The 27114-nt window shown below is 38.2% G+C and overlaps 1 protein-coding gene and 1 pseudogene across 1 annotated transcript in view; both read right to left on the reverse strand.

Moving 5' to 3' along the window:
* Nucleotides 1-27114, reverse strand: part of NR3C1 (nuclear receptor subfamily 3 group C member 1) — a 456123-nt gene that overhangs the window by 235409 nt on the left and 193600 nt on the right. The gene's annotated exons all lie outside the window — the stretch shown is intronic.
* LOC123574255 (U7 small nuclear RNA) lies at nt 26671-26740 on the reverse strand (annotated as a pseudogene).

The raw sequence follows: 27114 nt of genomic DNA on the forward strand, positions 1-27114 counted from the left end.
TCACTGGGATGTGCTCATGGCATTGGTTAGTGTGTGCATAGGTCCTGGCTGCTGCTGTCATGTTAGACCTGTCCCAAGGGTGCTGGGGTGATGACCTTTACTGTGCAGTGGACAAGCAGAGACAGACTCAGACACAAGAAACCGTTTCCATAGGGACCAGTCAATACCCTCACGGTCAGTTGTGAGTGCCTGCAGCCTTGCACACCATATTAAGTAGCATCACATGGATCTCTGAGGCTCAATGTTCTAAATCAATGCATAGATTGTCAGTTGGCCAGCCTACTGCAAGGGTTTCTTGTAGTCCATTTCTCTGGCTCTGGGGAATGGGGCAATATGAAAAGTAGGAAAGATGCTGGCATTCTTGCCTGATTCTTCCCCTGAGCCTTAGCAGGGAAAGCCATGGCTCTTGCACTTTAGAGGGCAAATGACTCACTTTGTTAAACGCATACTTTCCCCCAGAGACCCAGATAGATTCAGTAAGGACAGAGACCAGGAAATGGCATTTTTAGAAGCACCTGGGGTTTAGAACTTAGTAGTAATCATTTTCTTATTGTGGTCTGTTTCCCTTCCCTCTAACAGTGTGGAGGCTGATGAAGGCAGGACCTTGTCAATGCTGTTTACTGCTGTAGCCTTGTGGCCTCACCTTGTAGGACAGGAATGAAATGTAGCATCTGTCAAACTTCATTATTCACACTTATGTGCATAATTCTCATAAGTGCAAATTCTCATTCATCCTGTCTGGAGTAGGGTCCAAGAGTCTACATTTCTAACTATCTCCTCCTGAGAAATGCTGCGGGAGGTTGCCCCTCTGAGTAGCAAGGGTGGAGTCTTTAAGAATACGACTTTGGAATCACACTACCTGTATTTGAATCCTGATTCCTCCCCTTGCTAGTGGGGAGAAACTGATCAGGCCCCTGCCCCTTAAAGTGGGGCTAATACCTCCGTCACAAGGTTCTTTTGGGGTTTTCATAATACACTGGAAGCAGTTAGGCCAGTATATTGGGAGTGTTCAATAAATGTTAACTCTTATTATAATTATTATGAATACCACCAAGAAATTTGTTCTCAGATCACAACTTAAGAGACACTGGTGTTGTGGGTAATGCACAGAGTTTAGTGTCAGACTGTCCGGGCTTATTTCCTGGCTCTATCACTTACTACTTATATGGTCGTGGGCAAGTTTTTTAACGATTGCTGCAAATGGGAATAAGAGCAGCACCTATTTCCTATGTTTTTGGGAAAGTTGGACAAGGTAATGCATCCAAAGTTCTCATCTAATACTTGGTGTCTGGGAGCCTCATTTGTGTTACTATTATTATTGGTCAGCTGTAGCTATCTTTACGGAAAGTTTGGTATGAGATTGTAAATTACTGGGACCTCTGCTCTGATTAATCCAAACTAATAGCCAGTTCCATTACATATCCTCAACTAGCCATAAGTCATCAACATAGCCACCATTCTTCAACGATTTCTTAAGAATAATCACAACTTCATTTATTAGCTGTGTGCCTTTATAGAGTTATTTAACATTGGTGTACCTCACTTTCCTTATTGATAAGTAGGGGAAAATAACAATAGCTGCCTCATAGTATTGTTATAAGCAAACAAAGCATAAAATAATTAGAACAGAGTATGGTGCATGGTTAGTGCTTAGTAGATGTCAGCTATAATAGCAATTATTATTATGGCTATATTATCATTACAATAGAGTATATAAAACAGATATTAGCTATGATAATTATTGTAGTTATAGATTATGTAAAACATATAATACTAATCACATACTAGCATTATAATCACATTTTAATAATTAACATTACTTTTGTGGTGGAAAATGTCTTTGTTTTGCCTTCATTGACATTTATTTTATTAAAAAAATTTTTTTTAACTTTTAATTTAGGTTCAGGGTATATGTGTGGGTTTGTTATATAGGTAAATTTGTGTCATGGGGGTTTGTTGTATAGATAATTTCATTACCCAGTTACTAGGCCTAGTACCCAATAGTTATTTTTTCTGATCCTCTCCCTCCTCCCACCCTCTACCCTCAAGTAGGCCCCAGTGTCTGTTGTTCCTTTCATTGTGTCCATGTGTTTTCCCTATTTAGCTCCCACTTATAAGCGAGAACATGTAGTATTCGGGTTTCTGGTCTTGTTTCAGTGTACTAAGGATAGTGGCTTCCAGCTCATCCATGTTCCTGCAAAAGATATAATTCATTCTTTTTTATGGCTGCATAGCATTCCATGATGGATAGGTACCACATTTTCTTTATCCAGTCTGTCATTGGTGGGCATTTAGGTTGATTCCATATCTCTACTATTGTGAACAGTGCTGCAATGAACATTCACATGCATATTTCTTTATGGTAGAATGATTTACGTTCCTCTGGGTATATACCTAGTGACGGGATTGCTGGGTTGAATGGTAGTTCTGTTGATAGCTCCTTGAGGAATTGCCACACTGCTTTCCACAATGGCTGGACTAATTTATGCTCCCACCAAGAGTGGATAAATGTTCCCTTTTCTTCGCAACCTTGCCGGCATTTGTTATTTTTCGACTTTTTACTAATAGTCATTCTGACTGGTAGGAGATGGTATCTCATTGTGGTTTTGATTTGTATTTCTCTAATGATAAGTTATATTGAGATTTTTTTCATGTGATTGTTGTCCGCATGTATGCCTTCTTTTGAAAAGTGTCTGTTCATGTCCTTTGCCCACTTTTGAATGGGACTGTTTTTTCTTGTAAATTTGTTTAAGTTTCTTATAGATGCGGGAATCAGACCTTTGTTAGATGCATAGTTTGCAAATATTTTTCCCACCTGTGTATTGTCTGTTTACTCTGTTGCTGTGCAGAAGTCTTTAGTTTAATTAGATCTCATTCATCAATTTTTGCTTTTGTTGTGATTGCTTTTGACATCTTCATCATGAAATCTTTGCTGGTTCCTATGCCCAGAATGGTATTGCCTAGATTGTCTTCCAGGGTTTTTATAGTTTTGAGTTTTACATTTAAGTCTTTAATCTATCTTGAGTTTATTTTTGTATATGGTATAAGAAAGGGGTCCAGTATTATTCTTCTGCATGTGGCTAGCCAGTTATCCCTGCACCATTTATTGAATAGGGAGTCCTTTCTCCATTGTTTATTTTTGTCAGGTTTGTCGAAGATCCGATATTTGTACATGTGGTCTTATTTCTGGTCTCTGTATTCTGTTCCATTGGTCTATGTGTCTGTTTTTGTACCAGTAGCATGCTGTTTTGGTTACTGTAGCCCTGTAGTGTAGTTTGAAGTCAGGTAGTGTTATGCCTCCAGCTTTGTTCTTTTTGCTTAGGATTGCTTTGGCCACTCGGGCTCTTTTTGGTTCCATATGAATTTTAAAAAGTTTTTTTCCAGTTTTGTGAAGAATGTCATCAGTAGTTTGATAGGAATAGCTCTGAATCTGTAAGTTGCTTGGGGCAGTATGGACATTTTAATAATATTGAGTCTTTCTATTCAGGAGCATGGAGTTTTTCCATTTGTTTGTGTCATCTCTGATATCTTTGAGCAGTGTTTTGTAATTCTCATTGTAGAGATCTTTCACCCTGGTTACCTCTATTTCTAGGTATTTTATTCTTTTTGTGGCAATTGTGAAAGGGACCACATTCCTGATTTGGCTCTTGGCTTGGCTCTTGTTGGTGTATAGGAATGCTAGTGATTTTTGTACTTTGATTTTGTATCCTGAAACTTTTCGGAAGCTGTTTATCAGCTGAAGGAGCTTTTGGGCCAAGACTGTGGGGTTTTCTAGATATAGAGTGTCATCTGCAAACAGGAATAGTTGGATTTCTTCTAAATAAATTTAAAACATTTATTTATAAATTTTAAATTTATATTTATGTTATAAATTTAAGATTAAAATTAATATCAAATTTATTTTTAAAAATGTTAAATATATTTTAAATTTGAAATTTATTTAAAAATTTAAAATATTATAAAATATGTATAACATAACATTTACCGTCTTACCTATTTTAAGTGTGCAGTTCAACAGTATCAGTTATATTCGCGTTTTTCTTCAACCATCACTATCTTTCATCTCCAGAGTTCTTTTCTTCTTGCAAAATGCAAATTCTGACCTCATTAAACAGTAAATCCCCATTAATTTCTTCTAATTCCTTGTAAATACCATTTTGCTTTCTGTTTCTATAAATTTGACTACTCTAGCTACCTCATGAGTAGAATCATGTAGTATTTGTTCTTCTATAACTAACTGGCTTATTTCACTTAGCATAGTATCTTCAGGGTTCATCCATATTATAGTATGTGTCAGAATTTTCTTCCTTTTTAAGGCTGAATAATATTCCATTGTATGTAAGTACCATGTTATTTATAGTTTCAAAAAGTTTTATTGGCTGGGCGTGGTGACTCAAGCCTGTAATCCCAGCACTTTGGGAGGCTGAGGTGGGCAGATCAGGAGGCCAGGAGATCTAGACCATCCTGGCTAACACGGTGAAACCCTATCTCTACTAAAAATACAAAAAAAAAATTAGCCGGGCGTGGTGGCGGGCGCCTGTAGTCCCAGCTACTCGGGAGGCTGAGGCAGGAGAATGGCGAGAACCTGGGAGGTGGAGCTTGCAGTGAGCCGAGATTGTGCCACTGTACTCCAACCTGGGCGACAGAGTGAGACTCCGTCTCAAAAAAAAATTTTTATTATCATTTCTGTGTTCATCCATTATCTATCAACAGGCACTAGGTTTGCTTCCATCTTTTAGTTATTGTGAATAATGCTTCAGTGAACATGGATGTATAAGTATCTCTTCAAGGTCACAGACATTCTATCAGTTCTCATGACTTCTCACTGTAGTCAGAGGTGTCTCTCCTTACATTATCATACCTTACCTTGAGGAGAAAGCCAAGAAACAAACAAGTAGGAACTTTTTTCATTTATTTATTTAGCCTTTATGTAACCTTTATTTCCAGCGTTTCTTTGATTACCTACTATGTACAAGGTATGGTGCTAGGTGCTGTAGGGCTTAGTGGCCAATATTCTAGTTAGCTGTTTGTGTATAGAAAAGTTATATATACATAGCGACTTTTCTTCTTTCCCAAGTCACCACATAGAAGCTCAGAGTTTAGGTTAAAAAAGTTTCCTTTCACTGGTGTTTGGATAGAATTCCAGCTTCAGGCATCCTCGGAAACTTTGTCTAAGTCAAAAATGGAATAGTTCTCTCACATGAGGCAGCTTTTCTACCCAAAGGATTTCAAAATAGTCTCAAGACTTTGCAAGAACTGGGAATCTGTAGAGGTAAGACCTGTGTAAAAATTGTATAGAAGTACAAACCTGTAGTTATACCTTCTATTGCTCAGAGACATATTTGGAAAAGTTTTTTTGTTGCTTTTGTTTGGTATACGGACAGGTTACTTCACACTAACTTTAGAGAAACCATAAACGTAAAGCTGTATACAAAAGCCCTTTCCTACCCCCTGTGTCTTAAAAGGTGAGCTGCCATGGTGGCAGGAGGTGCAGTGGGAATGTGCCTTTGGGGAGATACAGTGGTTAAGGGTGTGAGCTCTCAAGTCACGGTGTCTGGGTAGAAATCCTAGCACACTTATGAGATGTCAGTCCTTGGACTCAGAACATCGTATCTTGAATCCTAACTTCTCTGATGATTCTCCGCTTCCCCATAGTAAAATGAGGTGAACAACAGTTCCTAGCTCATAGGATTGTTGTGCAGATTTCATGAGCTAATACTCCTAGTGGGCCTGCTTGTCACAGGGCCTGGCACAGAGTAAGTACAAATTATTGTTGACAAGCCATCCTAAAATGAACATGCTCCATGTTCCCTGCTGCAGCTGCACAGACCATCTTTTAATCCCTCAAGTATGCTGCACTCTCAGTCTTCTGTTGGCCCTTTGCCCATGCTCTTTCCTCTGCCTGGACCTTCTTTTCTACTCTGGCCCCCTCTGCCTTTCTAATCTCATTCATTTTTCATGTCCCATCACAGACATTTTCTCTAAGAAGGCTCTTTGTCCCCAAGACTGGTTACATGTCTTTTTCCATGTGCTCCATGAATACCCTGCCCAGACCCCTGTCATGGTAACCCACCACCTTGTGTTCTCATCCCCTCACTGAGCTATGAGTTCCATGAAGCCAGGGCCTGTCTACCTCGGTCTCTGTAGCATCTCAAGTGAAAGAGATTAGTGAAACCTAGACCTGTGTGTGGTGTGAGGTTCCAGTGGAAGGACCCCTACTTTGGAGAGCCAATCCCAGGCACCTTGGAGACCCCCTAGCACAGTGCTCCATGTGGCCCTTTCTCATAGAACATCTTGGAAAAGGTCCTAGTCAGTTCCCAAGTGGAATGTCTGTTCCCCCAAGCATCATTTTGTTGGCTACCAAAGGGCAGACATGTGACCCTTCTTTAGCTTTGCAGAGCTCTAATTCAGCTTTCAGATACAGCCATGAAGATTTCCAAGGATGTTCTTGCCTGGGACCACTGGCCAAGGCTCTCTCCACAGCACACTAGATTTACTTGCCTCTTTTCTTCCTCAGACCACTGTCTCAATCCTCATTAGCATTTCTCTATCCTGGTTCTTACAATGGCATATTTGTCTCCGTTTCATTCCAAATGAATTGCAATTAGCTACTGGGCATGCCGGTTGGCTAATTTCTCAGAAAGGCTATGTTCTCGGTGATGAGACACTTTTGTGCTATTTCTATTCAATCCATCAACCTTCCTGTCAAATTAATTCCTTTCAGATTAATGTAAGAACCACGGCTATCATGGTAAACATTTATTAAGTGCTTTTCTGTGCCAGATGCTGTGTGAGTACTTTACATGGGTTATCTAATTTAATTTTTATAATAACCCTGTAAATTATTAGTATCCCCCTTTGCAGCTAAGGAAATTGAAGCAGGGAAAGATTAAGTCATTTGTTCAAGGTACACAGAAAGAAATTGACAAAACAGGAACTCAAACTCAGGTCTGCATAACTTCAAAGGCTGTGCTCTTAACCATGAGGCTCCATCACTGCCCTATAATTTTCAGTTATTATAATGTCCCCATTTGAAAGTACCAGGTACACTCAAAAATATACACTTTGTACCCAAAGTGACTTAGCTATCAGGATCTTACTAAACCCATGCTTTCTGTGTTACATTCTAGCTTATATTTTATCTTTTGTTTGAAGGGTAAATGGGATGGAAATATTTCATTTTCTCCTCTTCTTTCTTTTAGAATCAGGCATTGTTTTATTTGTTTTGGATGTAAAATTGAAGGTTATGAGATTGTCAATGGATAGATAGCTGGCCTAGTGTCCTGCCAGCAAGATTCATTTGATGATTTTGTGTTAATGGGGGCCACTTTGCTTCTGTTTGAGGACTGGCAGGCTTCACCCATCTGCAAAAAGTGATCTTAGTTACGAGAGGTATGGAAGCGGTAGTATGGACAGCTCTGCAGGCAAATCCACTTTTGTTATTTAAAGAAATACTCTAAGATGTTCTCTAAACTGCCTCCATTGTTTGTGTATGTGTGCGTGCACACGCGTGCGCGCGTGCTGTGTTTTAAGATTAAGAATAGAGAGAGAAGAGAGGTTGGAAATCAGTATCTCCCAGTTTTGCTTTCAAAGTAAGTTCTTGTGACCAAATTCAGAAAATGAAGTTTGATAAATATAGCAACTTGTTCATTCTTTTTCAAATTGCTTTTATGTAAAAACTCTGGTAGAGGAAGAACTTAATACTTCCCAGGAGGAAATAATTGTTTCAATCTCATCTTAATTCATTTATCAGATACTTATTGAGTGTCTAATATTTGTTAGACATGCTGAGCACTTAGGGTGTGGAGGTGAATAAGAAGTCAAAATCCTTGCCCTCACTAAATTGAGAGAATGCATACAAATACTTAGATAATGAACAAAATTAACTTGGCATTGGAACATGAGAAAGGAAGAACTGTCTCACAGGTATTGTTAACACATGTTTGGATAAGACTCTTGGCTGGAATATAAAATGGAAGAAACAATCTTCTCTTGCCTTTGATATAATCTGTTGTTAGGAAAGCATTTTCCATATTTTTGACCTAGTCTGCTGTTGATAGCAACCACAGTTAATATTCCATTGCTTCTCCTTTTCTCTAAGTAGCTTGATAAATTCTTGATTTACTGTGGTTTTATTGGTCAGAATATGGAAGAAACCACAAGAGATTACTACTGTTTCTCCTAGGAACAACAGGCCACTGATTGGTGGTGAGGAAAGGATGGGAATCTTGCAGAAAGTCACACTCCATTAAAGCTACGAGATTCTGGGCACTTACATATGTGTTCCAGGTTTTGGGAAGATAGCTTTCAAATGACTTAGGCAGGTTTGTTATGGGCAGAAATTCTAAAACAGATCCAACTCAAGAGAAATGTAGGCACCAAAGAAGGTAATTCTGACTGCCCGCTTATGGATAATTCTAATGAACAGAAAAGAGAACGTCTAAAGCAGGCATGGTAAGTAGATTTAATCCCAAATTAATCAGAGTGAATGGTAGCAGAAGCTGTAGCACTATTTGAGAAATATTCTGAGCCTAACCTAGAATGCCACTGATAAAAGATTACACCTTAAATACACAGACATCAGCCCCAAATCCCACAGTATGATATAACTCCCTGAGTGTATGATTGAATTAGGATCTAAAATAATGTTAATATGCTAAACAGTGAATCAAAAGCAACATGAAAGCTAGTGAGAATAACTATATGTATATATATTTTTATTCAAATTCAAAATTCAGTGATAGGTTACATTTTGGGATTGAGGAAACTTGACTTGATAGTGGCTCAGGAAAAAAGATTTGACCCTAAGTTCCACATAAATCATAGAATTACGTGACTACAAAATATCCTAGAACCACAGTGGGCTTGCTAGGGTTGTATAAGGTAGCTCAACATTAACCACTCCTCTGTAACTGAATTTTAAAGTGTCCCCTCCTCCTAGTCTGCTGCTTTGCTTGTAGACTGAAATGTCTGCATAAGCCCTAGATTTCAGGAGTTGGACTTTTCTCTCTGTGAGACTAGGAAGGAGCGTACCCATATAGAAACAAAGGGGGAAGGTCCCTAGAAAAGACCAGTAACTCTTTATTTTTGAAAGAGGACAGATTTGGAATCAGTTAAAAAATAAAAATGCATCGAATGATTTTGCAAATGTATGGGTTTTTGAAAAGCTTGAAATGTGTTTTGCCCCACATGCTCTATCCTTAAACACACCCACATGCACTTCAGGAAGAATTTCATCCATATGGTACATTCATTGGAAGTTAACTCATCAAGATCACTATTGTGTCAGAGCCATTTGATTTCCAAGTTGCCATTTAAGTTGTTCCAAAAAAGCTCCTGAAAGCTTATTTTCTTGAGCTAGGATATGGAGTTTGGTAGAAGAAATGAAGAGAATGTGGATTTTTCAGTTTGATCTTAACATGGAGGGAACTCAATAATTTTAAGCTTGTTAGAATTCATTCTTTTAAAAACCAGGTTGACCTTTGCCACTCCCCTTTAAGGATAATGATAATGATGGCGATGATTGATGATGATGGTGGTGATGATGATAATGATTGTGGTTATTTGACTGATTGGATTTAGGTTATTTTTCTGATTGCTCCTTGAGCAAATTTTTTCCTAATAATTGTGACTGCAAAAATACAGCAGTCGTAAAAACTAGAAGGGAAAGTTAGAAAATAGCCAGAGTAGTTAGGCTACAAGCATTGGCATAGATTATGGACATTAAGTTTGCAGGCAGAAAACAGTCTGGGAATAGACTTTCTAAGTAGAAAGCATCTAATTAGCTGTCACTTTGTCTTTCTTCCTGTAGGAAGGCAAATTTCAGGGTTAGGAAGCCAACAGCTGGTTTGGTAACCCCCACCCAGGCACCATCTGTTTGCCATCCAACTAACAAGAGGGGATGAGGACCTGGCCTAACCTAACACAGTGAGTGTAAGTTGGAACACAGGTTTCCAATCTCTGTGAAGTGGGCACTTGCTATTTCTTTTTCACTAGTTTTCATAGTCTTCTTCTTTAATTGCCTTTCCACCAAAGACAGGGAGAAAGACTAAAGCAATATTCTCTGGCATCCTACATAAGTAAGTAAAATTAACCTACCTGTAGATTTAAAGTCACAATTTTGGTCTTATGACAACATGGTCTCGTGATTGGTCCTAGTTCTGTTTTCAGGTGAATGCCTCAGCTGTTTTTTGACTCAATGGGTGACGACTATTGATTGAGGGGGTAAACAATTCTTCTTTACATTCTTTGGTATATTTACCTTTCTTCAGTTGATATTTGAGGATGGGGCATGAAAAATTTTAGCTAAATTGAGATTCATAATAAGAGTGATAGTATAGGTACCATGTGCGGGTGGTCACAAATAGTCTCAACTCAGGTATTTTAGTGGGTACAGTGAAGGGCCATGGATAATATTTAAGCAGAGAAGAAAAGAGGATTTAGCATCTCTAATATTAGTACTGGCAGCCTCTGGAAAACATTATTTGTTATGCCCTGTATTATTATTCCAAAGAAGTAGTTAGCTTTAAACAGGCCTTGCCTCATCTCCTGTGCCTCTTCTACCCAAAGAACTTTGAACATTTTCTGGTGACTAGAAATCATCAGTGTAGGCTGTAAGTTATAACAGACACAGGCAAGTTGCACGTTCATGGGTGCTAGGTGTTTATTTTCTCAGGGAGGTCATAAAAAACGCACATTTACCCAAGCAACCTTTTATAATATTCTAGTTCTGGGCTCCTTTCTGAGATTCCAATACTTTCCCTAAGGCCAATAGAACCGTTAAATTGGCGCCAACATTTTATGAAATAGCAAGGATGGTGTTGATTTTGAAAACAAAAATGGAAATGGTGCTTGTCCAAGGAAGGAAACAAGACAAATTTAGATGTGCAAAAACTCACTGTCTCAGGAAGAAACTTCCCAGGTAGCTGGCTAACCAGATTTGCTGCATGAACAGTTTCTAAGAGCTTTCAGTTCAGACTCTTAAAAAAGCCTGAGTGGCCGGGCGCGGTGGCTCACGCCTGTAATCCCAGCACTTTGGGATGCTGAGGCGGGTGGATCACCTGAGGTTGGGAGTTTGAGACCAGCCTGGCCAAGATGGTGAAACCCCATCTCTACTAAAAATGCAAAAATTAGCCAGGCTATGGTGGCATGCGCCTGTAATCCCAGCTACTCAGGAGGCTGAGGTAGGAAAATCGCTTGAACTGTGGAGGCAGAGGTTTCAGTGAGCCAAGAATGCTCCATTGCACTCCAGTTTGGGTGACAGAGGGAGACCTTTCTCAAAAGAAAAAAAAAAAAAAAAAAAAGAACGCCTGAGTTCCAGTTACAAACTGTGGGTTCTCTCATTCTTCATTGTTACGGTTCTGATTCCAGCCCTTTTTGGGCAAAGAGTGGTAAGTAAATAGAGGAAAGTGAAGGTTTTGGGTCAAACATTCTATCCAAACATAAATAACCATATTTTAAAGAACTATTTTTCCCCCATATTATCTAATTCATTCTCTGACCAACAAGGAAATATTCTTTGAATAAACAAAGAAGATTATACTGTTTTAAGGAAATTAGAAATTGTATCACCATGGTAGAATTTAGTTTTATATATGATTAAAAATTATCACTTCTTTGGCAAGCTCTTTTTTTTTCTTTTAAATGTTCTAAGGGTTTGCCTTATTTTGCTTTAACTTATTTTGTTTTTTCCTGTCTCTGTTATTTCTAAGTCCAATTTTAAAAATCTCATCATATATTGAGAACAGATGGACACACAGAGGGCAACAGCACTGGGGCCTATTGGAGGGTAGAAGGTGGGAGGAAGGAGAGGATCAGGAAAAATAACTAATGGGCACTAGGCTTAACACCTGGGTGATGAAATAACCTGCACAACAACCCTGCATGACACATGTTTACCTATGTAACAAACCTACACATCTTGCACATGTACACCTGAACTTAAAAGTAAAAAAAATTCATCATATATATCTCCTGGTTATTCCTTATTTTTATTTCTTCTTTTTAAAACTTTTATTTTAGGTTCAGGGGTACATGTGCAGGTTTCTGGTACAGGTAAATTGCATGTCAAGGGGTGTTTGGTGTACAGATTACTGATTTTTACTTCTATTTGCATTAAATCACTCTTAGAAGTACACATATAGCTACAGAAAACTACAATATATTCCTGAAGAATACAGTAAGTGCTCAGTAAACGTTTATTCTATTAAGTAGCAAAAATAAGATCTAATGGAAGAATCTAATTGCTTAGAAACACTTCATACATTCATACAAATTCATATTAATTCAGCAAATATTTGTTGATTACCACTTATCTATGTGCCAGATGCTGCTGCAGGTGCTGAGAACCTCTCTGAATACATTTAAACTGAGGTTTCATTCTACTTACTGTGGCTTCACTGTGAATTACTCTTGAACTCAGTGGCATAAAACAATGTATTAGGCTCACGGATTGTCTCAGTCAGGAATTCTGACAGAGTATAGTAGAGACAGCTTGTCTCTGCCACACAGTATCTGGGGCCCAGCTGGGAGGCAGCTTGAAGGCTGAGGCTTGGAACCATTTGACGGTCTGCTCCCTCACATATCTGGCGGTTGTTACTCGCTGTCAACTGTGTGTCTGCACTCCTATACAGGCCTTTCCATGTGACCTGCTCTCCTTACAATGTGGTGGCTGGGTTCTGGGGGTAAGTGTCCCGAGAGAGATTGAGCCAAGTGGAAGTTCTATTGTTTTTTTTATCACCTAGCCTTGGAAGTCACGTAGTGTTGCTTCTGCCAGACTCTTTCAGTTAAGATGGTTACAAAGATCCACTTCGATTCGATGTGGAGAAACATAGACACCATCTCTTGTTGGAAGAGTTTCAACATATTATAAGAAGAAAAGCAGAAGGGATAAGATACGTATTGGTGTGGTCATCTTTGAAAAAATCCAATCTGCCACAGTCTGAATGACAAGATGCAGTTAGGAATGTGAAAATCAAGAAGAACATTCCAGGAAAAGGCCTTGGTAGAAACTAACCTGGTGGATACTTGGGCCATAGGTAGAAGGCCAGGGTAGCAGGATATAAAGAGCAAGGGCCAGAGTGCTACAAGGTAAACTTGGAGAGTTGGGCAGGGGCAAGGCCACGGAACACCTGAGAACTGCCTCTGCTTTAGGCAAAAGGTAAAGAAGACCAGGTTTGTCTTGGGGATCATTCATCCCTTGTGGGAATCTCTTACTATTGCTTTGGTCAGTTTGACAATTTGGGCCTATATTTCTCTAGATTCTCATAGCAGTCTTCTTAGCAGTGCTTTCATCTGAAATTCTCACTGGTCTAAATTTTTCCCTTACTAGACATGGGACACTGTGGGGTAGGGTGGGGAATATAAAAAATCACTTGATTTCTCCAGCTTTTCAAGGGCCTTTTAATCTATTTGAATAAATTCGAGCACACACACACACACACACACACACACAGATGTTAATTTAAATATGAGTACAAGTTGTGTCAAATATGCAGTAAGAACCACATGTGCTTCAGAAGTCAGAAAAAGAAGAGATAATCAAATATCTAATGAAAAAGAATTCATTGCAGTAGGTCTGAAGGAAAATATTGTACATCTATCTGCATCAATGATTAAAACTTCGATTTTTAGAAATAGAAAGAAATGCCATAGACAAAATAAAAAGATGAATGATAAACTAGAAAAAATTCACTGCACACATGACAAAGGCCACTCTTAGATAGAGATAGCTTATACCATTCACTGCACAAAATTGAAAAATTAAAAAATGAGCAAAAGTACAAAGCAGAAGCTCACAGAAAGGAAAATATAACCAATAATCATGAAAAGATGTTCAACCTCATCAGAATAAATAAAATAAATCACTTTCACCAAATTTACAATGTTGACATTTGGTAAAACTCAGCATTGGTGAGTATGTGGGAAATATCAGCACTGTTGTAAACCGTTGGTATAAACTTTTTCAATGGAAACTTGGCAATATTTGGTATTTAGCATTTAAAATGAGTATTTTCTTTGCTTTGGCATTTCACTGTTTGAAAATAATCTTATGGTTATACTTACTCCTATATGCAGTAATGTATGTTTGAAGATATAAATTTTTATAGTATTTGCTTATTTTTATAATAGCAAAAAATTAAAATTACCCAGATAACCTTCATTAGGGGACCAGGTTTATAATTGTAGCACATTCAGAGGAGTATGAACCCTGAAATATCATGCAGAGAGTAGAAAATTAAACAGTACTGAGAAACAGAAGTATAAACACCAGCCAATTCATAGATTATTATATAGAGCAAGAAAGTGGGGGACAAGGGAAGAAATATGACATCACAGTGACAAATTCTTCACAAAAGGTGACAGATTTGCACTAAAGAGCAATGGGATATTTATAAACAAGATATCATGTTATTAGTGACCTATTTGTATCTCATTGGTTTTCTAAACTAAAGAACATTTAAAATCTCAGACTTAAAATTTCTATCTAAACATAACAATTGTAAGCACATTATTCGTGATACTTGCTCCCTTCAAAATACAGGCATAGTTGGAACTTTGTAAAGCATGGGAAGGCAAAAGATAGAAGTCTACAAATCTTGAAGGCCCAAGTAGACTCCAAGTAGGAATGATCATGTTTTCTTGCTGAACTCAGTTCTTTCCATCCACCCTATCCCCATCCTTTCATATTCCCAACACCCCCACAATTGAAATGAGGGAGTAGACTTGTGAGGTGTCTGCCTCACAATTCAGTGATGAATTCGGTCTGCCTCATTTCAGTGATGTCTGCTACTGAAATTAGGGTAGAGTACTTTTGCAATTATAGCTTGGAATAGAATTTTCTCAAAGGTGGAAATTTTTTAGATTTGATAAGAGGAGTCAAAGAGGTAAAACAATGTTTTATGACTTTTTGACTTTAAATTGAGAGTATTACTTATAGCCTATGCTTTGGCACACCCAGCCAGCAAGGATGGCAAACAGTATAATTTGAGGGGCACCAAAGAACCTAAGATATAACAGCATATCAGTGCTTGACATTCTCCCCAATAACTTCACTACCTAAGGACCTTGTAGAGACAGGGTCAGAAGACATATAGTATTCTTCTTTAATTTTAAGATCAAAATAAATGCACATGATAGAAGGTGTGTGATAAAAACGAAAATTCTTTCTAATTCTTTCAGAATTCTATACTTCAAAGGCTACCATTAATGTTTCATAAACTGTATATCCTTCCAGAATTGGATTATGTACATTTTATATATTTAACAGTATATGAACTGGTGGTCATTTACCTACCTCTTTCTCACTAAGAAAGTTTTTAGTTGTTGTTTAGTTTTCCTATTTAAAAAAATTCAATGATAAATGTCTGTCTTCCACACCCATATGCATGCACATACACATTCTATGGCAGTTAAGAGCAAAATTCCAAGTTAAACAGAATACCAAGGACAGTCTGGAAGGGAAAAAGTGCACAAAGGTAGAAGGCAGCCTTTGGATTGAAAAAAAAGGATCCATGGCTTTAGTCTTTTTTTTTTTTTTTTTTTTTAATTTTGTTTTAAGTTCTGGGATACATGTGCAGAACGTGCAGGTTTGTTTCATAGGTAAACATGTGCCATGGTGGTTTGCCGCACCTATCAGCCCATCACCTAGGTTTTAAGCCCTGAATGCATTAGCTACTTATCCTTATGCTCTCCATCCCCCTGCCCCTGAGACAGGCCCCAGTGTGTGTTGTTCCCCTCCCTGTGTCCATATGTTCTCATTGTTAAGCTCCCACTTATGAGTGAAAACATGCAGTGTTTGATTTTCTGTTCCTCTGTTTGCTGAGGATGATGGCTTCGTCTATGTCCCTGCAAAGGACATGATCTCATTCCTTTTTTATGGTTGCATAGTATTTCATGGTATATATGTGCCATATTTTATTTATCTAGTCTATCATTGATGGGCATTTGGGTTGATTCCATGTCTTTGCTATTGTGAATAGTGCCACAATAAACATTCACATGTATGTATCTTTATAACAGAATGATTTATATTCCTTTGGGTATATACCCAGTAATGGAATTGCTGGATCAAATGGTATTTCTGGTTCTAGATCCTTGAGGAATCACCACACTGTGTTCCACAATGGTTGAACTAATTCTCACAGGCTTTTCCAAAGCAGCTGGTGTAACCACCTTCTTCATCCTCTTTTTTACTTCCTTGAGCCATTGTGGGGATTTCTTCCCTTGGCTCCTTTACAGATGAGAGTTCTTTACTCATACCTTGGCAGCATCTATTGAAAATAAAATGTCACCCTATGGCCCAGCAGTAACATCTCTAGGTATCTATCCTTGTAATCTTTTGCCTTTGCACAGGGGACCATGATAAGGACATTCAGTGCTGCATGGCTTTTAAGAGGCCCAAAGTGGAAATGACCTTTGGATCTTATAGAATGGGAATAGCTAAATAATTATGGTGAAATAATAAGAGGAAATGCCATACAGTACTTAAAATGGATGACTAAACGTGTATCAATATGATAGATGTCCCAAACATATTTTGCACTGAAAATAGCAAGTTGCAGAACAGTATGACACCATTAATGCAAAACACCTAAACCCATATTATATGTTTTATGTGAATTATGAATATGCATATTGTGTGCATGTAAAAGTGTGTGTGTGTGTGTGTGTGTGTGTGTGTGTGTGTGTCGGGGGGACCTCATTACCTCTGGGAATATGGGGAAGGGATTAGGATGAGGAGATTGGTCAAAGGGGATCTTAGCTATATCCACAATATTCTAACTTTTAAAAGTAGAATTGAGTCATACAAATTACTTATGGAATTAAATATCTAAAGAATTATTAGACTTCTGCCTTTACAGAATGTCTGGATAGGGTAAAATAATCAAACTGGGTTCTGTGGAACACTTGGGCTCTGTCAAACATCAATGGGTATTTGTTGATTTCTAATGTCATTAATCATACAGAGGTCACAGAATAAAATAGAATTAGCACTGGACTCAGAGGGATCAGAAAACTCAAACTTTCCTTCCATCCTCACTTTCTGTGAGGGAGCTTGTCAAAGATGGAATGGCTCTAAATGACTCTATAGCAGCTTTCCTTTCTTTTAGCAGTGTTATAATATTTTGTTAAATTATGTCTTTAAATTTTAGGACTTTGTTTCAGGTCTTTGTAAATAAGAGGATAGGTGGGAGAGGTAAAGAATGTATTCTTTCTGCCATCTACATATAAACTCAGAATCTTTGTGACCTAGTAAAGGTTCAAAGAAGCCTGCCAATGGCCTATTTGCAATATTAAAAGATGAGATGAGACCTAACAGGACCTAGCAGATGACATCTATCTTCTCTCTTGATAAGCTCTCCTCCATTCTCTCCCATTTCATGATATAGGAAATCATGCTGTGTGACAGGAGTAGGTTGGAATTGGAGGAAGAGATCTCAGGCAGTTGTTATCAGTTTGGGGCTCTGTAAATTCTTTGGGAAAACTTCTCTGGGTCAGGTTAATTCCAGGACTCTCAAGGCAGTGGAGGGAGGATGCCATGAGGTCAATGAAATCCCTTGAGATTCTACTGGTCTTAGCATTCTATATTTTTAATTTTATGCCCCAGAATCGAGGGGACATGGCCATGGGAGAATGTGGCTTTATAGCCATAATGGTAATCTCCTCCTCAAAAACATTTGGGTGCTCAAATAAGGAAACACTGTGTAAAACGAAGTTAATATGTGTCTGTACTGCAGGACTCTTCATAGCCTTTAAAATGCCAGTCCACCCAGGGACTCTCCAAAATTAGGGTAGCATATGCAATGGGTTTCTACATGTGTTTGATTTTTTTTCTCTTCCCTCCTTACCTACCCCTGTAGTAAATAGCACATATGGAATACGGGATGGTAAAAGGCAGAATGAGAAAGTGCTACCTCATCTTAGTGAAGTTCAGTGAAGTTCTCAAACTGCTATGATGGTTAATTTTATGTGTCAACTTGACTGGACCATGGGATGCCCAGATATTTGGTTAAACATTATATCTTGGTGTGTCTGTGAGGGTGTGTCTGGATGAGATTAGCATTTGGATCAGCAGACTGACTAAAGCAGATTGTCCTTTCCAGTATAGGTGGGCTTCACCCAATCTGCTGAGGACCTGAATAAAAAGGTGAAGCAGGGAGAATTCACTCTCTTTGCCTGAATTTTTGTGCTGGGACACTGGTATTCTGCCCTCAGACAGGGACTCACATTATCCTTGTATGATCAGTGCTCCTGGTTCTCAGGCCTTTGGACTTGGACTGAAAGGTCGTCACAGGTGTTTCTGAGTCTCCAGTTTGAGATGGCAGATTGTGGGACTTCTCAGCCTCCATTATTCAATAAGCCATTTCCTTATAATAAATCTTATATATATTTATATTTTATTGCTTCTGTTTCTCTGGAGGACCCTGCCCAATACACACCAACTAAAAGGGATGCTTACTGGACTCCATACTGGGTTCTCACACTTACTATAGCAAGAAAAGAGTAGAGATTATGAGTAGCTTTGCTGGTAAGAGCCTACAATTCCATCATATAAAGCCTACTGTCAATTCAAGCTGAAGTACCATGCCATTGGTATGTGCTGCCACCACCAAGTTGGCTCTCACAGGGACTGGCACACAGCCACACACATCCCTGCAATCATGACCTTTGATAGTGAGGTGAGGAGTTGGATAACCAGGCGACATCTCTGCTCCAGCCAGAGATGACTGGAGGCAATTCATGGTGAAGATGGATGAAGATAAAAATTCAGGTTTGGGGAGTTTGTGGGCATTTAGGAGATTCTGTTATCCTCTTTCTTGATTTCTTGGAGGACAGTGTCATCTTAACCATAACTGACGTCTGTCTGAGCTGCTTGGGAGTCCATGATGATAAATTACTGAAAAGACTGAAGCAATTATCCAGTTAATTTAGGTTGAGCACCTATATTATCTTCAACACCACAAAAATGTTCTTCTCCTAGCAGGAGATCTCCTCTATTAATATTATGATTGCCTAATAAAAAATGTGACGTAAAGCAGAGGGCAGCTACGTCTACACGTGCTTGCTGATGAGGAACAGCACACACAAATGGTGACAGGTAATGATTAACTTAAAGTGTCTAAATACGTCTGAGCCCCGCTGAATAAAATGCTTAAATCTAAGAATGGCTGTCGGTGCAGGAAGGGTGTGTGGAGTATTTCCAATGTCTCCTTTCTCTTATAGTAGCCTATGCTAGATGAAACTATGCGTTCAAGATTCCACTGCTGCGTCAGTGCTGTGACATGGTTGGGAGCACAGGCTTTGAAGTCAGGAGCCCGAGGCCAGGTCTCAGGTGTGCTGTGTCCTAGTTGTGCATGTTTGGGCACTGGGCAGGTTTCTTGTAAGAATCAAGAGTAAGTGCAAGAATGTTAAGTGATAAGCAACGTGCTGGGCATGGAGTGAGTGCTCAGTAAATTAAAGCTGTTATCATCACCATCACCATCATCATCACCATCACATCATCAACATGATCATGTTTACACCCAACAGCTGGGACAGGTGCATAAGAAATAATTTGGCTTCTAGTTTGAAAGAACTATGAAATAGGATCTATACACAGATACATCCTAGTTAACTATGGGGAAGTGGCTTTTTCCTTAAAAGTTTCAGAAAGAGTTCTTCAAAAAAGTTGGGCTTTGGTGGTTTAGTTGTGGAATGGTGGTGAGATGGGGAAAGGACATAGGTTGTGCATTCACAAAGTCGGGTTTGAATTCCAGCTTCACTCCTCACCAGGTAAGTGACCTCAGGCTTTACTTTCTTGAGCATCAATGGCTTTATCTACAAAATGGGATAATGGGCCAGGTGTGGTAGCTCATGCCTATAATCCTAGCACTTTGGGAGGTCAGGATGGGAGAATTGCTTGAGACCAGGAGTTTGAGAGCAGCCTGGGCAACATAATGAGACCCTGTTTCTACAAAAAATTAAAAAGTTAGCTCAGCATAAATTAAAAAGTTATGCATCAATTAAAAAGTTAGCAGCATAGTCCCTGCTACCTGGAAAGCCAAGGCAGGATTGCTTGAGTCTAGGAATTTGAGGTAGTAGTGAGCTATGATTATGCTACTGTACCCAGCCTGGGTGACAGAGTGAGACCCCATCTCTAAAAAATAGAAATAAATAAAAAACAAATGAATGAAGCAGGGATACCAATTCCTGGGCTTCAGGGAAGATTGTCAGATAACATTTGAACAGCATCAGGCACATACAGGTTCAATAACAGCTGGTTCTAATATCCAATAGAGATTGGACAAGCTCTTGTGAACTTCAGGGGAGCATTTTAATCTGCCTTTACAACATGAAACACCCAGCTAAAAGGTGGCTGGATCTAGTATTTCAGTTAACTTAACCAGCACAGCCAAATCACAGCTTAGTTGCTGGGAGCTATGGTGTCACTTAACAGAAAAACCCATAATGATATAACAGAGCCAAGAAAATCTTCTGAGACATAGAAGTCACTCTGCCAATACAAGGTATCATTGTAGAGGTGAATTCCTAAAACAGGCCAGATCTGTGACTCCCTGGTGCCCCTGCCAGAATTGATCTCGAAGTGGTAGATTACAACAGCTAGGGTACATCTACAAGCTGCCTGGGACTTTCTTGTCTTCTCCTCACAGTCAAAATGGCTTCCTGGCTTGGTTCCACCAGCTTTGCCTTCATTCCTACACCAAGAGTCATGACTGCAGCATGCCTTCAGGATGACTGTGTATCATGGGCTTTGGCTTCCACATCTCAGCTCCCAGCCAGTCCTCCCAGGGGCTTGGAATGGCTTCTGCTCTGGCTTGGCCAGCCTGCTGGGAGAAGGACCCAGGAAGAGGGCAGGAATGTGGAGGTGGCCTGCAGGGGACACCCCTATCTGAGGAAGCATCTTGGGAGAGTGGCAATATCTGAGCAAATGGGGAAGAGCAGAACTGGCTGCCTTGAAGTTCTGAGGGGGACAAAGAGGTTGCTGTAGCATTTGTAAAGTCAAAACCTGGAATCAACCAGAATGCTCATGAATAGGAGAATGGTTGACTAAATGAGGATGTATCTGTGCTATTGTAGAATTACCTAACTGTTACAGAGGGAGTCAGAGCTCAGTCCTTTCACTCAGAGGAATGTCAGTGCTATTAGGAAAACAAAGTGCAGAGCAGTATATGTGAAACCACGTCCATATGTGTACAAATAAGAATGGCTTCCCTTTATTATCTATTGTATGCCAGGGACTGTGCTAAGTGCTTCTAACTAATGCGTTAACAATTTGAATCTCACAACAACCTGATATACGTATTAGATGTATTAGACGTTTCCCTGGAGAACTGAAGACATTTAGTAGAAGGAGGCAGATGGTAAAAACCTCTCTCTATACATACTCTCTTTCATTTGCTTTCAAGTGTATGTGAACTGTTGAACTTGTTTGGCTGTGTCTGTACCATTACTGAATTTAATTTGTGTTGTCTGACAGCTTTTCAAAGAAAACACCTTCACTGAATCCTCAGGGCCCACACATAACATACACTAAAAACCAAACAGAAATAAGGTCCTACTCACCACAGACTACCAAGAAAAGCCTTTTTCTCCAGAAGTACATTTTCGAGGCCTTAGGTGAAATATACACTGCCTAATAAAACCCATACTTGAGTGGAGGGTAAAGGCAGGAAAAAGACAGGTAGAACAAACAACTCATTTTCCAAGAGTTCAATTTCAAATTTTTAAAAATTGTACCCATAGCTGGCTATGTTAAAATGTCCTTTTAGATAAAATAAATTGGTATAAATCCAAAAGGGTCAGACAGTATCTGTTAATTATTATTATTTACAAAATACTGGAAGTACACAGGGAGCTTCAGGGCCATGTACAGGTTACAGTTTCTCCCTTGAAGGGTTCTACTTGTTTATAGATGAATTCAATACCCAAGAAAGCAGGTCTGCCTGTGGATTTATCAAATACCATATTTCAATGGGGTGTGGGAATGTGACAGTAATTCTGAACTTAGGTAAGTTTTATAGATTAATTTCAGTACAAAAGAGAAATAGTTTAAGTTACTCCCGATGATAGAAAAGCAACATTTTGTCTGTGTAAAACCTTCAGACTACACACAAAAAATGTACAACATGTTAGAACATAAAAATTACCCTTAATACTACTCTTAGAGATAATTTCTAACATTTTTGGTAGATTTCTATTCATCGGATAGTGCCTGTTAATTATTATTATTTGTAAAGTATTGAAAGTGTACAGGGAGCTTCAGGGCCATGTATATGATATGATTACTCCCTTGAAAGGCTTGACTTCAAAGGTTTTCAGCAGCTATTGGACAGTAAGTTTGAAGATCTACTTAAAGTGGATAAATTCCTAGAAAAAAGATGAAATGCCTAAACTGGTATAAATAAGGTATAATAAACTGGTATAAATAAGAAATATATATATATTATTTTTTTGTTTTGAGATGGAGTCTTACTCTGTCACCCAGGCTGGAGTGCAGTGGCATGATCTTGGCTCACTGCAGCCTCCGCCTCCTGGGTTCAAGTGATTCTCATGCCTCAGCCTCCTGAGTAGCTGAGACTATGGGCATGAGCCATGACGCCTGGCTAATTTTTGTATTTTAGTGGAGATGGAGTCTCGCCACGTTGGCCAGGCTGGTCTCAAACTCCTGACCTCAGGTGATCCACCTGCCTCGGCCTTCCAAAGTGCTGGGATTACAGGAGTGAGCCACCACGCTTAGCAGAAATATATAATTTGAATATATCAATGAATATTAAATAATTTGAAATGATAAACAAAGATCCTCCTTACTCAACTCTAGGCCCAGACGATTTTATTAGAAAGTTCTACTAAATTTTCAAGGAATATTAATTCCCATCTTATACAAGTTGTTTTTGCAAAACAGAAAAAGGGCAAAATCTATACATATCATTTTATGTGTATTAAGCATAGACTCATTCCAAAATTAGATGAGGATAATACAATGAAGAAAATAATAGCTCACTTTTTAATGTATAATTATATACATTAAAAATTTTACATAATATATTAGCTAAACTAATTATAGATTTAAAGAAATACCTTAAGATCAAATAGGGCTTATTTTGTATTTTTTTTTTTTGAGATGGATTCTCACTCTGGTGCCAAGGCTAGAGTGCAGTTGGATGTGATATTGGCTCACTGCAACCTCCGCCTCCTGGGTTCAAATGATTCTCCTGCCTGAGCCTCCTGAGTAGCTGGGACTACAGGCGTGCACCACCATGCCTGGGTAATTTTTGCATTTTTAGTAGAGATGGGGTATTGCCATGTTAGCCAGGCTGGTCTTGAACTCTTGGCCTATTAGAGTTTATTTTAGACATGGAAGGATGCTTCAATAGAGAAAATTCATTTGTGTATGTTAGTGTATTAACAGACTAATGGAGAATAATAGTATATGATTATATCAATCAACCTCCAAAATATAAATTTGATAAGGTTCAACACAAATTTATGATCAAAACTCTTAGGGAATTAGGAATAGTAGGGAATTTCCTTAACTTGGTAAAAACGATTTCTACTAACAATTTATAGTAACTCTTATACTTAATGGAGAAACTTTAGACTTATTTTCTCTATGCTAAAGTTAAGACAAGGATGCTTACTATTACCACTAGAGGTCTTGGCTAAAGCTAAAGGAAAGACAAATAAATAAGAATGAGGGTTAGAAAGAGTAGTAGATTATATTCTTATTTCCAATTATCCACTACCACCTTCCCTGCAAGAGTTTTGCACTTGCCTGCCCATTACCATGTGATTTCTAGAGCCTTCCTCTGAGAAGAGAACACCTTTTACCCTATCGTCATTTTACTTAACCATGGAATTTGTTTCAGCCAACGAATATGAATGAATTTGACAGTTATGAGCAGAAGCTTTAAAAGTCATTGTGTAGATCCGCTGGTTTCTTTGCATTTTTCCTCTGCTCTGAGAATACTGTGTTCCTGGGGCTGCTTCTTCTGTTCAGATCCCAGAATAAGAAAATATACAGAGGGAGCTGCAGTCAATATATACTCAACATGTTACATAAGTGAGAAACAGATGTTTGTGATTGTAAGTCACTGAGTTTTGGGAGTTATTTGTTATCACAGCATAACTTAGTGAGAGCTGACTAATGGAGAAGGTAAGAGAGGAAACTTTCTTCATTTGCATATGATATGATCATTTATCCAGAAAAATCCAACAGATTTCAAAAGCAAAGTGTTAGAACCAATAAGAGAACGATTAAAATCATTGGATACATCAATCCTTTTTATTTTTTTTAGTGCTAGCAATAGTAAATCAGAAAACATAATAAATAATAATATATCATTCCCACAACTAATAAGTCTATTAACTATATAGGAGCTAATTATATTAATAAAATAATATAAAAGCTATCTGCAGAAAAGATGATCTGAATAAGTGAAGAAAATTCCTGAGCTTTTGGATGAGGCAATATTATACTAGAAAAACATAAATTCTCCATTTATTCTATAAATTTGATGCAGTCCCATCAAAAATTCTACTTATATATTTTTGAGCAATATAATACAACTTACTCTAAAATTTATGTGGAGGAATAAAAGTTTATAAACAGCGAAGTCAAGCTCAAAAAACATAAGTAGAGAATGGTCTTGTCCCACTAGATATGAAAACATGTGACAAAGTCACAGTAACAAAAACAGTGCTACATTGGTGCAAACAAAACAAAACACACAAGAAACCAAAAACCCTAGATAAACAGACCGATAAAATAGGACACAGAGCTCAGACACAAACACATGTATATAGGTGGAAACTTAAGTATGATAAAGAGAATATCATAAGTCAGTATCTATCAGCTTACTTTGGGAAAATTGGCTCACTATACACAGAGTAAACTAGATCCTTACCTCACATAACAAACGAATGTGGCCCCCACTTGAATTAAAGATCTAAAAGCAAAAGGTACAACTATTCAGTTAAAGGAGTATGATGTAGGAGAATATCTTGGTGACTGAGCTTAGGGCAGGAAAACGTTTTTAAACACAAGTTCAAAAGGCATACTCATAAAGAAAAGTGTTGATGACTTTGAACATCAACATTATGGCTTTCTGTTTGAAGAAGACACCATGAGCAAATTTATTACACACATGTCAACATGGGAAAAGTATTAGAAATGTCTAAAACCCACAAGGGTCAAATGAATAACACAAGTAATTGCTGCAAATCAACAAGAGAACGGCAGCAACCCTCAGTAGAAAGATAGGCAGAGGATACCAACAGGCAATTTACAGGAGAGGAAGCTCAAATTACTACTAAACATATGAAAGAAATGATGCCCAAATCCTGAGTTATCTGAGAAATGTAAATTAAAACAACAACAAGTTGTCTCATGTTTTACTTATTAGACTGGCGGAAGTTAGAAAGATGGATAAGACCAAGTGTTGGCAGAAATATTCCCACATACAGACATACAGGAATTTTATCGTTGCTGATGGAGTCACTGCGTCATTACTGCAGCCTTTTTGGAAAGCATCTGTCACTACTTAGTCAACTAAGAAAATGCACACTCTATAACCCAGCAATTATACCTCTAGGTATGTACTTCAAAGAAAATATTGTATGGATCCTTCAGGGGATGTGCATGAGGATATTAATTACATGTTACTTGTAGCATTAGAGACTTGGAAGCAACCTGTGAGTCCGATAACTGAGAAAGCAGATGGAGAAAATGTTGAGGACACACATTCTGGAGTACTAAGCAACATTTAGAAAGAATGAATTAGAGGTACACACAGCAACATATTGTGAATTGTGGATCTTCAAAACATAGTGCTTAATGAAAAAAGTAAGATGAATGAGATGTATGATAGTTTCACATAATTACAAAACATTGTATAAAATAATTATTATTTTGCAATATACATATACAAAAAAGCACATGTTAACACATTAGAGTGGTTGACGAAGGTGGAAATGGAGCCCAAAGAAGCACAGAAAAAAGTCATTCTTAAGCCCATACCCAGAGGTAATAACTATTGACATTTTGTATCATCTCATAGGTCATAATAATAATGGCTATGGTTTACAGATCACTCACTATGGGGCAGGAACTATGCTAAATGCTTAAGATACTTTATCCATTGAATCCTCCCAGCAACCTCAGGAAGCCAATTCCATTATTATTTTCTTTAAAGAAGAAAGTGAAACTGAGAAAGATTAAACAATTCATCTAGCCAGGAACAGAATGGATTTGAATCCATGTCAATCTGACACTAATATCTTTGCACTTAATCGTTACCCAGGTTTGCTTTCATCCAGACTTTTAGCAACGTGACACCACAAGCTCACATTTCTTGTTACGAGAATGAGATCACACCACAGTACTGCTTCATAGCATGCTGTTCAAAAAATTTAAATTTTAACCATAGAATGAATCTCCACCTTAGTAAACATACATCCTCAATCTCATTTTAAAAGGCAGCATAGTATTTCACTGTCTAAATGAATGATGGAGGAATATAATAGAATAATGGGGGATGATTCTATCTCCAAAAGCTAAACATTTAACAGGCCCTGAAAGAAAGACTCCACCTATGTCAGACATGTGTTGATTGAAGAGGGGTTCTTTTGCGTGTGTGTGTGTGTATGTGTGTGTGTGTGTGTGTGTTGGGGGTGGGTTTCTTCTTCTTTTTGTAAAATGCAGAAAATCTGCTAGACAAATTCAAAAAGAGCAGTAACGCTGAGAAGGAATTCTTGATAACTATTAAGTAGTGAGGAAAACAAGAGCTACTGGATAATCTTTCCACTTAATTGGATAATCTTTCAACTTAATTGGACCCTGGAAATATGTAGAGGATGCATTTTGATGATTTGTTACACTGAAAACAGTGCCACCAGATAATGTAACCAATACAAATACAATTATATTTATTTAAGGCAGTGGTTATCTTTTAAAAGATAGACTTTTGGATGTTGTTGAAAGATGCTGAAGGAAGATGATAAATTTCACTCGTGGATTAGTCTTAGCTGTCTAAAACCAGTGATTTTCTCAATGAACTTTCTGGGCATGCCTCACAGAGCTAATTCTTAAGTAGATAACAGCGTCAAAGGATTCAA

Source organism: Macaca fascicularis, chromosome 6 (assembly GCF_037993035.2).
Source record: "Macaca fascicularis isolate 582-1 chromosome 6, T2T-MFA8v1.1".
Lineage (NCBI taxonomy): Eukaryota > Metazoa > Chordata > Mammalia > Primates > Cercopithecidae > Macaca > Macaca fascicularis.